At 35.0% G+C, this 11,317-nt stretch overlaps 1 protein-coding gene across 2 annotated transcripts in view; it reads left to right on the forward strand.

Annotated features, from left to right (window-relative positions):
- The window catches only part of LOC124169759 (cAMP-dependent protein kinase type I regulatory subunit), a 300,877-nt gene that overhangs the window by 109,255 nt on the left and 180,305 nt on the right, over positions 1–11,317 (forward strand). The window lies entirely within an intron of this gene.

Genomic DNA, 11,317 nt, shown 5'->3' on the forward strand with positions numbered 1-11,317 from the left:
GCTTTTTCCAAAAACAGTATAAAATGCACAAAAATGGAAAGAATAAGCTTTTCATCACTTGGAGAATAAAGCTTTGATGCTGATGAGATTTATTGGAAATAAGTTTAGGATTGCCTGATAGGTGAGTAAGGATTTACTTGAAATATTAATATCTAAACCTAAGTGATAATAATTCGTGGAGATTAGTGCACCCGCGATTTATTCTCAGGGTAATGAAAAGCTTATTTTTTCCTATTTAGTGTATTTATTATGTAAAAAAACATGTTTTTTTTCTATCTTTTTTATTTTATTTTTATTTCTATTTTTTAGTGATAAATTGTGTAATCGATGAAACCATAGCTGTTTTAAAAAAATTCTGCCAAAAATCCATAGTTATCGTCATCAATTGTGAAAATTAAGACTTTTTCCATGTAGAAATTTATTTAAATTATTGGAGCACAATGGAACAAAATTTCAAATGTCTGATTATTGAAAATAGTTTTGCAATCAGAAGCAAGGAAGTGTGCGAAATTTCATTCCGATTCCAATTAAGGAGGTGTGTGTAGTACCTACTGCTCTGTTAAAATGAGAAGACCACGAAGCTTCTTGCCATCGTTCACCTGAGGATGCGAGTTAGATAGCTGACGAAACTGTTGTGAATATTTTTCATTATTGGTGTACGGAGCTCGAAAATGCTGAATTTAGTAATTCATCGTTAAAAAAGTTCTGGGTGAAGGGGTGTGATGGGCCCTTATAATGTCAACGATTTTTTCGCGCTGTTTCGGATTTCTTGCGTGGGAGTTAATGCGATAGGCGTTTCATTAATTTTGGTCAAAGCAAAAAAAACGCTATTGGTGTATTTTAGCCTGTCATCAAAGGTGCCATCATGCGTATATTAATTTATTGATTCGGGTCGATATTAAATTTTGAGGAAATAAATGTGAGTGATCCGAAACACTACGTTAAGAATGCTAGGGAATGATTTGAAGGTTGTGAGTTCAAACATAATTGAATTGTATCGCTATAGAATATAATAATATTTGCAATATTAGTGTGACGGACCTTTATTTCATTGTTTGAAACTATACCGGCTTTAAATTAGCAGGAATTAATTTTTGCGATTGAATTTTAGTTATATATTGCGGTTTTTACCCCTAGAAGTAGAATAAAATCAATTAAGTCTGCTATGGCGTTCAACCCTCACATTATATAATAAATAACAATACAAATACTTGGTTGAAGTAAAAAATGAATAATGGCACTTACTTTGTGTTGAAAATGAAATCTTTGAAAAAATTAAAAATTAAATTAATTTTAGATGCAAGTATAAATCTGTTCATGTCAGAGTTCAGTGTTGGCTATTCAAGCATCTAATGGTGGGCCATCTAATCCAGAGATTGCGTGGTTTTTTACTGAAAATAATTAACAGGCTCGAACATCGCTAGTAGAATATAATTGGGGTCTTCGATCCACTATGAGCGTTAATTTATCCTCGGTCTCTTTTTTTGCAAATGAAATTGTGTTCTCTTGAATCATCATTTCAACAAGTATTTTAAAATTTTTAGTGTTTCATAATTCCCATGAGAAATGTTGTTCCTGTGTACTTTGAATCACGTCAATTGTTTTCCTCTCTGAACACCCTGTTTTGACGAATTTTTCTATTTTCTATTTCAGGTGAGTAAATTTGATGTTGCACTCGCTCCATTGTCATGAGCGGTGAAAATCAGTTGCACCAGTTCCAACCGTTGCGTTTCTTTACTTTTGTCTTTTTCACGTCCATGCAAACGCGAACTTGGAAAAGACGTATGTATTGAAATACGCCACTCAATTGTAAACTCTAGTATAACTGCTTCTCACTACTTCATCGCGCTACTTCTCTACATCTCGCCAATAGTGATCTCTTGGACCAAGGGTCGGCGTGGTAATGGATTCTAAGTCGTAAGTTTTTGTTTAAAGTCAATCTTTACTAAAACTATTTACTATGGTGCTTGGCGTTTTCAACTTTGTGTAAAACTCCCTCAACTGGTTACATTTGTGTGCTATTAGTTATCTTCTTAGAAGTGCAACTCCTCCTTTTCCTGCGTTTGCGATAATGAATAACGAGGAGGAGCACTGTTTTAAGGGCCTTGTCAATATTAGTCTGGATGATAACTGCCGAAAGGTAGGTATGTCTTTTAGAGAAGAAAAAATGAATGCACAATGATTTAGAATCTTATATTGATTTAGCGGTATACGGTGGGATATGAAATGCTAATGTGTATCTTCACTTTGCTTTAGTGTGAAATAAAATAAATATTTTCCTCTTAAATTTTAATGTATTTCTTAATCAATACTTTAGAGAATTATTTTTATTTTTTCTTATTAAATAACTTTCACTCAAAAGTTATTCACGCAAACATGCTTTGTATGGGATAATTACTTCCGAGAGGTTTTTGGTTGGAGTTATCGCAGAAATAAGTTTCAAACTGGGAGGGAAGCAATTTAGTGCGTTTACAGCAAATTTCAAGTTGTATAACGAAAAAATAATGTATGTGTGTTTTTGTTTGCTTAATAGGAAGAAAGTTGGATTTTACATTTAATTTACTTTACGAAAAATTGACATTTTAGTAATTTCACGGTAGAACTACTCGAAGTTAATAATTAATTGTGTACGGCGGGTTGAGCATTTCACTGCTTTTGATGGGGTTGAAAGTATTCCTTTTTTATTACGTAATAGCATCTTGAATGGGGCCAGTAATAGCTTTACTTTAACTAAATGTGTTCATGTGTTGCAATATTGCAGGAAATAATTTTTATCATGTTTTTTGCCAATTTTTTAACTATGGAATTCTTACCAAATCTGCCAAAAACGTTGTAGTTCGCATATATTTACACTAGATAAAACATGTCACGTCTGTTAATATTAATAGGAAGAAAGTTAGCTTTTTGATGGGTTATTTATTTTACGAAAAATTTACCTTTTTGTAATATCACGGAAGAACTTCTCGGACTTAATAATTAATTCTACACGGCGGGTTGAACATTCCACTGCTGTCGTTGGGAGCTGGATGTATTATTCCTTGTTTTTATAAAGCATTATCATCTTGAATGGGACCGATAATTGCTTTATTTTGACTAAATGAGTTTATGTGCTGCAATATATTTGGAAACAATTTTTTGCCAATTTTTGTGATGGAATACTTAACCAATCTGCTAAAATCGTAGTAGTTCGCATACCTTTACACTCGATAAAACGTGCCACATGTGTTTATGAGTGCATCCTTGCTACCATGGTTTCAGCGCACTGCGTCATCCTCAAGCTTGATATAATAAATGATGTAATAGTGATATAATAAATATTTTATGTGGAAAAAGTATTTTAATTTTCATTCAATATGAATAAATTCCATAAAGTAACGCCTCAAACCATCAACTGCATCGTTGCCTTTGGTGAAAATTTGCTATGTGGTAGGTAATAATATTTTTGCCAAATTATGGAATACACACCCAATATGCTGGCAACGTAGTAGTTCGCATGCCTGTGCACTTAGATACAACGCAATGTGTCACATCCTTTAATATGTGCATCTCTGACTTTGGTGAAAATCATATTCCCTCGATCACAGGGATGTCCTTTGGTCATCGCGATGTCCTATCTCATCTCGCGCAATAAATAGATCTTGACGTGGTCACTGGAGTGTGTTGTACAATTTTCTCGTCACCGCGGCTATGATTTTCGAAGAAATATGGATGTTTCGAAGAACTGTCACCCAGTTTTATTTCTTCCTTTCCGTCCGAATTTCATTTGGGCAGATTCGTGATTGGAAAAATCCACCCTTCTCTAGAAGTTCAGTGTGTGTGGCATCTATTTCTACGCGTTCGTGTTTCTCCGCAAGTCCCCTCGATGGCCTGTGGCGGAAGGTGTTAGGACGGAAGCCATTTTCTTGTAAATTATCTAAAATAATTAGGATCTCTCTTTAAATCACCCTGAATTGAAGGCGTCGGGTTAAAATATTGCCAACCATCATTTTTGGCCGAACTGGATTGGCATAATAATACCGGAGCCATATCAGTTTAGCTATGATTAAAGTTATTATGTGATTTAACATTTCAATATGTTGAATTTATATTCATGTGTTGAAATTGGTTGTTGCATAATTACAACAATATAAAGTGTCCAACATGCATAGAATTTATGGACCCATTAACGTATCATTGAAACAGCTGCTCTTTACTTGTCTATTGCTTAGAGAAATTTTCTCGTTTTACGGCAAGTTGAAATTATAACGTATTTTGCTATTTGATGTATTTGGATGAAGGTTTTGTATTGTTAAACTATTTTGTATATGATTTGGAATGGTGCTGATAGTAGAGATGACAATTAGAGCTTTAAAAATCTGTTCCATATTCCATGTTATTTTTTTTATTGCCATTTCCTGGTACTTGTTTTATTTCCGGCTATTGTCTTTTCGATGTTATGCAGGAGTGGTACAGCAATATCAGCTATGTAACAAGTTCAATTTTTCTTGTTTTCTTTTGTGTTTTGTTATAATTATTATTTCACAATTGTTTTGTATCTTGTTGATCTGCCACGATTATTATCTTTTTAGTTTCCTAATTAATAATATTTTCTATGAATACGGATTGCAACTTAATAATTAAATATTTATGCGCTGTATCGTCAAGTTGTGTCTAATTTTGCGTTATCCCACCTTTTAGTAGTGATTTTTTCTTTCTCGTATGCTTTAATGGGTAAACGGTAGAAAGTAGTTCGAAATATCGTTTACAGGCCCTCCAATACGCTCCGTTCTCCTGAGGCTAGAGTCTTTTATTAGATTACTGAGGAAGAGGAGCATAATGTTTTTTTTCCGAAGTAAAAGGAACTCCCCAGTGTCTCATGCTACCCCTCTTTCCCCATTTGAGACCACTTGTCTCCGAACTTCTGATTAATACGTTTAAACAACTCCTTGTTCAATTTTGGCCCTACTAATATCGTTAGCCACGCCCGCTCATTTCTGCCTTTTACCGCCCGAGAGGAAAAGTTCTTTTGAAAATATCACCTGTATTTTGGCTTCAAATGATTTTTCAATTTTCTGTAATTCTCATTATCAATATCAGACACTATGTTATTTCCACAAAATATGTATAAAAATTTCTATGACCGGTTTCAGCTTTTACACCATTATCAAATTTGATATAGGTCATAGATTTTTTATAAATATTTTGTGGAAGTAAGTGTCTGTTATTCATAATATGGATACCTTCCACCTCGTCCAAGCTTCAAGTTTCGATTTTACTATAATTCTATGCACTTGCTATTACATTTTAATTTTTCACGCAAAAATTCCGAATTTCGAAGTTCTTGTACGGTCATTGAGACTACTCCCACATTGTTGTCACGTACCAAACTCCGTCCATATGATTGTAAATAGGATACTTAAGTTGATGGAAGTCATAATAACGTTGTAGCATTCCACGCAGTTATTAATTAGCCTGAACGGTTTCGGATCATACGGCTCCATCATCTTAATGTCTAAACCAATTGAGATAGTAAAAAGTTGTGTGGAATATTAGAAGGTAATAATTACTCTCATCATGGCTAAATATTACGAAGTACTGCCAGGAAATGTCAAATCAGTTAGTTGAGATGAAAGTATTTATTTCTCTGCTTGTGCCGTTGGAATTGGACAAACTGAGAAAGTCTTATTATTTATTTATTTAAGATTGTTGTTAATGTATAGGTGATAGTTAATTTTAGCTCAGCACATTTGATAAAGAAAATAAATATTGAACTGTAACCAATTATCCTTTTAACACTGATCTAATGAAGTAAAAAATAATGCGATTGTTACTGATTTGTTCTCATGCTGTGAGTCTACTTCGTAAATTCCACGATTATAGATTTCTTGCTTCTTTATCTCTTTTAAAAAGTGTTATGTAATGTCATTGTTCTTTCGATTCAGACTCTCAATCAGTGTAGCTTTGAATCTTGTCACAGATCCTTTCTCCTGCGAATATTGTTAATGGAAATTACAACTTCCTGATAAATAAGTCCATTTCCGCTTTAACTTCAGAATCGTCACTCTAGTGTCATTGGATGCAGCTTGAATTTAAAATATATTTCTCTATTATTTATCGATATTTTGGTAAGTTGATTATTGTGGAACATTTAGCTACAACAAAGCAGGTGAATTCTCGAATGGAAATTAGTTCTTTGGTCTTACCAGCCATAATTTATTTGGCGTAGATTTTTTTCTGTCGCTCTTTAGAATAGCAGAAGTTAATTAATGTCTACTCTTGCAACCAATAAAAGTAAGTACTCACCTGCTTTTATACAATCATGGCGGCCGTGTTGAGGATTGATCACCTTGGTGACACTCACCCGAAGGTTGATTTGGATGAGTGAGGCTAGAGCTCGCCCCGAAATAATGAATAGGCGTCTGACTCTCGCGCGTTCAGGGAAGTTTGCTAGTTTTTTCCAGCGTCACTTTTAATAGGAAATGGGTCAAGTGTAGTAAAGGGTAGGACATTGGAAAAGTAAAAAAATCATCCATCGAAAATTTATCTATTGACAGGTGGTTCCGCTGCAGTAAAAATAAAATATAATTGCTGATAAATGTCGAACTATGCAATGAATATGTTTTGGCTAATGCTAAATTTTTAAGCCTGGTAAACAAAAGAACAGATAATATAAATGTATATGAGAAAATATCATATTTGCCCCTTGCCTCCTCGAACGTCTAATATTTTAGCGGGTGTGTCCGAACGTGCCGCACCGAAATGATTTTCCCGGAAAAAAAATTCGCGCGAACTTTTTTTCAGTCGTATTTTTCTTCACGAGACTACGATTGCTTTTAAGCGTCGCAAATGGACGCTTCTGTGGTATTCTTTGCTGAGTGCTTGCTCGGACTTTGATGCTTGGATCTCACGACTTAATTTCTCCGTTACTCGGCGAAAGAAGCCGACCAAACTCACATCTGCTCCCGAAATTATGTATGTTTTAAGAAGATTTCGCGAGTTATTCTGGACTAAAACAGCCGAGCGTTTATGGCACGTCTTTGTAATGTATAATCTCCACAAAAAAGATATCTTGCCGTATTCGACTTTGGGACGCAAAATGATGGTAAATAGTCTCGCTTTGTATTCTCTGCTATTTTTTCTCTTCTGGTTTTTTGTTTTACATTCTTTTCGTTGCCAGAATTTAATATTTGACCTTAGTCGAAGCATATTCAGTGGTAGATTCGACATTTACCTGGAATGTTATATTTAGTTTTATTAACTTAAGATACCGGGACTAGCCACGGTGGTATCTTTTCGGAGTCACCCGCAGGGTTTATTTCTACTTATTTCCTACTGTTACCATGCATGAGCCATTACCTATTAAGAATGACGGTGGAATACCCTCGATTTGTTGTAATGTTTCGTTTCTAAAAGTATTGTTGTAATTGCATGGAAAAGGATTTATTTTATTGCTACCATCGTTCGTATCTTTATGCAGCTTTTGTAGTGTTTCGTTCACCTGTCGATTACCCGAGTATGTCACCTCAAGTTGGAGTGCGTATGCGGATGTTTATAGATTATTTTATGTTGAATATGCTCCAAATTTGGTATTGATGTGTTCAGTGATGCCAACATGCCCGTATTTGCGCCTTCCGAGTGAAATGCGATTTAGATTGTCGTTGTATCCATGCAAGATAAACATGAATCCCCACTAAACGATTTTCAACGCGCCGACAAGTTAATGGCGTTGCTGTGCTTTTCCCACTTCAGTCTGAGGTTCTCTGGTGTAGTGTTTGCGTAGAAGGGAAGACATCCTATTTCCTTGTGGCGTTTCGGGGAAGGAAGCTGTAGTTCGCGGAGCAATGCTTATAGTTAAGATGTTTCCCGCTGAAATGGTATGGAGACGTTTCGTGGTGTCAGATTGGTTTAAGCGATTTCGGTTCTCTGTGGGTTCGCATTTCAGTCGTCAAAGCGCTCTCATACCAAAAGCTGTTCAAGCGAAGGTATGACAGATAACTTTTAAGTTACAATATTTTTGGAAACTTAATATCGCGTGCAATTTCGATGCAAAAATCTATTAATTTTAAAGTAGATGAAGTAGATAATTAAAATGAATGAAGGGATGAGAAGTCAAGGGATACAAGTAATTTTTTTTCCAAGCAGTATAAGTTGAAGATTATTATTATTAGTAGTATTCTACCGATTAACTCGATATTATCACAGAACAGAGATTCACTCTTGAATTTAATAAAATAACTTTGTTTTATTCCACACTTTATTTAAATAGCACGACCCGGGCTTCAACATCTAGTGTTATCATCAGGTGTCAGGGCGGGGTGTCCCCTGATGATAACACTAGGTTTTGAAACCCGGGTCGTGCAATTTAAATAAAGTGTGGAATAAAACAAAGTTATTTTATTTTATTCAATATTGAAGCAATTCCACAAAATAACGCCTGAGACCGTGTCTTATATTAAGAGATTCACTCATATCCCTCGGCCACAAAGTTTTTGTATCAATTTCTGTGTCTAAGTTTGTTGAGCAAAAAAGAAATCACCTGTTACACCAGACTTCTAAACCCCTCAAATAACATTAGCAAAAGGTTTTTCGAAGTGGTTGTGACTATACTCTTACCTATAAGTTGTTCTTGTTTATAATCGTAATTTGTATAATAAGACATTTAGCCTTTATTTCCTCCATACATAAGTGGTGTTAACACAATTCTGCAGTATAATTCGACGCCTACGTTAAATAAGAATTCGATATGTTTGCTTCTATTTTTGCAATCTTTAATTTCTTGAACACATTCGCGTATGTAAAGATATAAAAGTATTTATCCAGTGCTCCTCTAATTTTTAATGAAAAAGCCCCATTTCTCGTAAGCGCGGTTTCGACAGTGCAATTAATTATTAACTTCCGTGGCCTTGTCGTCTATGATTGCAAGCTTAGTTTTGTTCGCCGACGCCTTTGCGCATCGGTGGTGCATGGTATTCTGGTTAGTGTTGATGATTTCTCCCCTCAGAAAGCATTGTTAGTTTATAATTGACGAGTCATGTTCTTTTTTCTAATAAATATTTTGATTTCTTTAAAATTTATATATTTTGTTTTTAATATTATAAACTAAAAGTGTGACCGCAACGGCAATGCTAAATGCGGCATTTAATTGGCAAGTTTTCATTCCCCATTCGTCGAAAACTTCAAGGCCGGTCCATCCGCAGCTGCCTTTTTAATTGATCATTGACTTTGAGCCAGAGGATTCGGAATGGGAGGAAAAGCTGCGTCCCAAGTTATTTTGATGAATTGTGCCAGTTCTCTGCCGGAGTCCCGACGGTACAATATTGCATTCCGCACGGTGACGAGTTCGTTGAAAAATATCCACGCTCCATATCCATTCATAAAACGATCCAATCGTAGCCATCTCACTAGGGAAGGTATGTGTCACCTCCAGATCGCGTTCAAACCTAGCGGTGTGATCTAAAATAACATTTTAAGGGATAAATTCTTTGCTTAAGCGTCTAATGACCTTTTTTTCAAGATATTTTCGAATGAAAGTACCATTAAAAGGCTTATAATATGCAACCCGCGATACAAAAGTAAAGCAGTTTAAAGACAACTTACCGTGCCTTCTCACGTAAAAAGTGAACATATTTAGATGAAAATTAAGATAGTGATCTGGTACAAGGCAGCTTAAAATCAAAATTTACGTTCCATATTTGGAGCACGAGAACTAAGGAACTTAAATATAACATGTATATGATGTTGATTGGCTACAAATGGCTATTTTACGAAATGATAATATTAAGTAAGTGTCTGGATGTGAAAGTGTTGAAAAATTTTAAATGCAATTTTGGCCAACTTTTCGGTGTATTTATACGCGGTTGTCTGGTCTTGGAATAAAAATAAGGACATAATTTTGAGACATAAATAGCATAAAAATTTATAACAATGTTTTCTAACAATGATAAAATTTAAAAAAATTGAGGTGTATATTAGCAAAAAAATAATTAAATGATAATCTCAAATTTCACAATTACAATATCGGAAAAACGTTTTGGAAGCATTTTCAGTCAGTTAATGCATTTAATGAGTCGTTTAAGTAGTAGTTATTTTTTCGATGGTTCTCTCGTACTTGATTGGTGCCACCTCTGATATTTTTTCATTATTTAATTTTCGCTGATTTTAGCTTAAGCTTCGTCTTCTCTTTCCTTGCCTACTGCGGAATAATTGATCCATTTTACATCACACACCACGTTCTGGAAAAAAGTTCTTAAAGTTCATTCGTATTGATGGATGCTTCTTTGGCTTCCTTCGGGTTAAATTTTTACTCAGCGGCCGATGCTTCGAGCTGCCCTGAGAATGTTGGAAGACTCGTGGGAAACCCGAGTAGGATTCACCATTACCTTTTTCAGGTAAAGCCAGAAGCCCTTCAAGTCCCTTCTTGTCTCTTTGCCGGTTGTTTTGGATGCTTGAGGTAACGTGAATAGCGGGCACTCATAATTTGTCTTATTCACATGCAGGCGGACTTACTTTTACAGATTTTAAGCTTGTTTCATGCGATGAATTGCCTTGCCAATGGCCGAGCACATGCCAATAATTTATATTGTAAAAGTTGCAATTTTTGAAATAGCTAATTCTAATTCATATATTTTTTTTGATTTTTGAACTTGCCCTATTTTCTTTTATAAATCTAAGGTGCACTAACCCGCAACGTACGTTTTGGCTCATAATGAAAATTGAAGAGAATTGAAACTTTACTTCATGGTTCCAACACATGAGTAAACTACGGATATATTACGATCGTATTGCCTGGTATGGGACAATCATTATCAGTTGGCAACTACCTTAAGATCGGTTTAATGAAGCGCTTTCGTAAATTCTCCTATGAGCTATTATTGTCATGCTTAAGTATTCCTTTTTATTTGTAACTGTTCCTTATGTTAAATCTGAGGCCTTCCTTAGCCACTCCTGCTATCCGCAGGACCTTTGATGAATTCCTTTATTAAGTCTCATGATATAGTCTATTAGGTTCAATTTTGTTTCTCAGAATCTTGTAAGACTTATGCTAATCTTCTTAGTACTTCCTCATTACTCAGTGATCCGTAACACCTACTCTGGTTAACCATTTGATCTTCATCATTCTAAGCCCTCAAATTGAGTGCTTTTTTCCAGTGAAATTTACTGTTCCCTTATTTTTAGCCTCTTTGCGGAAAACTTTAAAATAATGTTCGGAAATTATCGGTTAATCGGAATGTATTATAGATTTCAAATTTTAATTGCCTTTTTTCGCATCAAAGTCACGGGAGGTTTTCCTGTTCTTTACTGTATCATAGGCAATGTCCTTACTCATATTAATTATCTA

Source organism: Ischnura elegans, chromosome 12 (assembly GCF_921293095.1).
Source record: "Ischnura elegans chromosome 12, ioIscEleg1.1, whole genome shotgun sequence".
Lineage (NCBI taxonomy): Eukaryota > Metazoa > Arthropoda > Insecta > Odonata > Coenagrionidae > Ischnura > Ischnura elegans.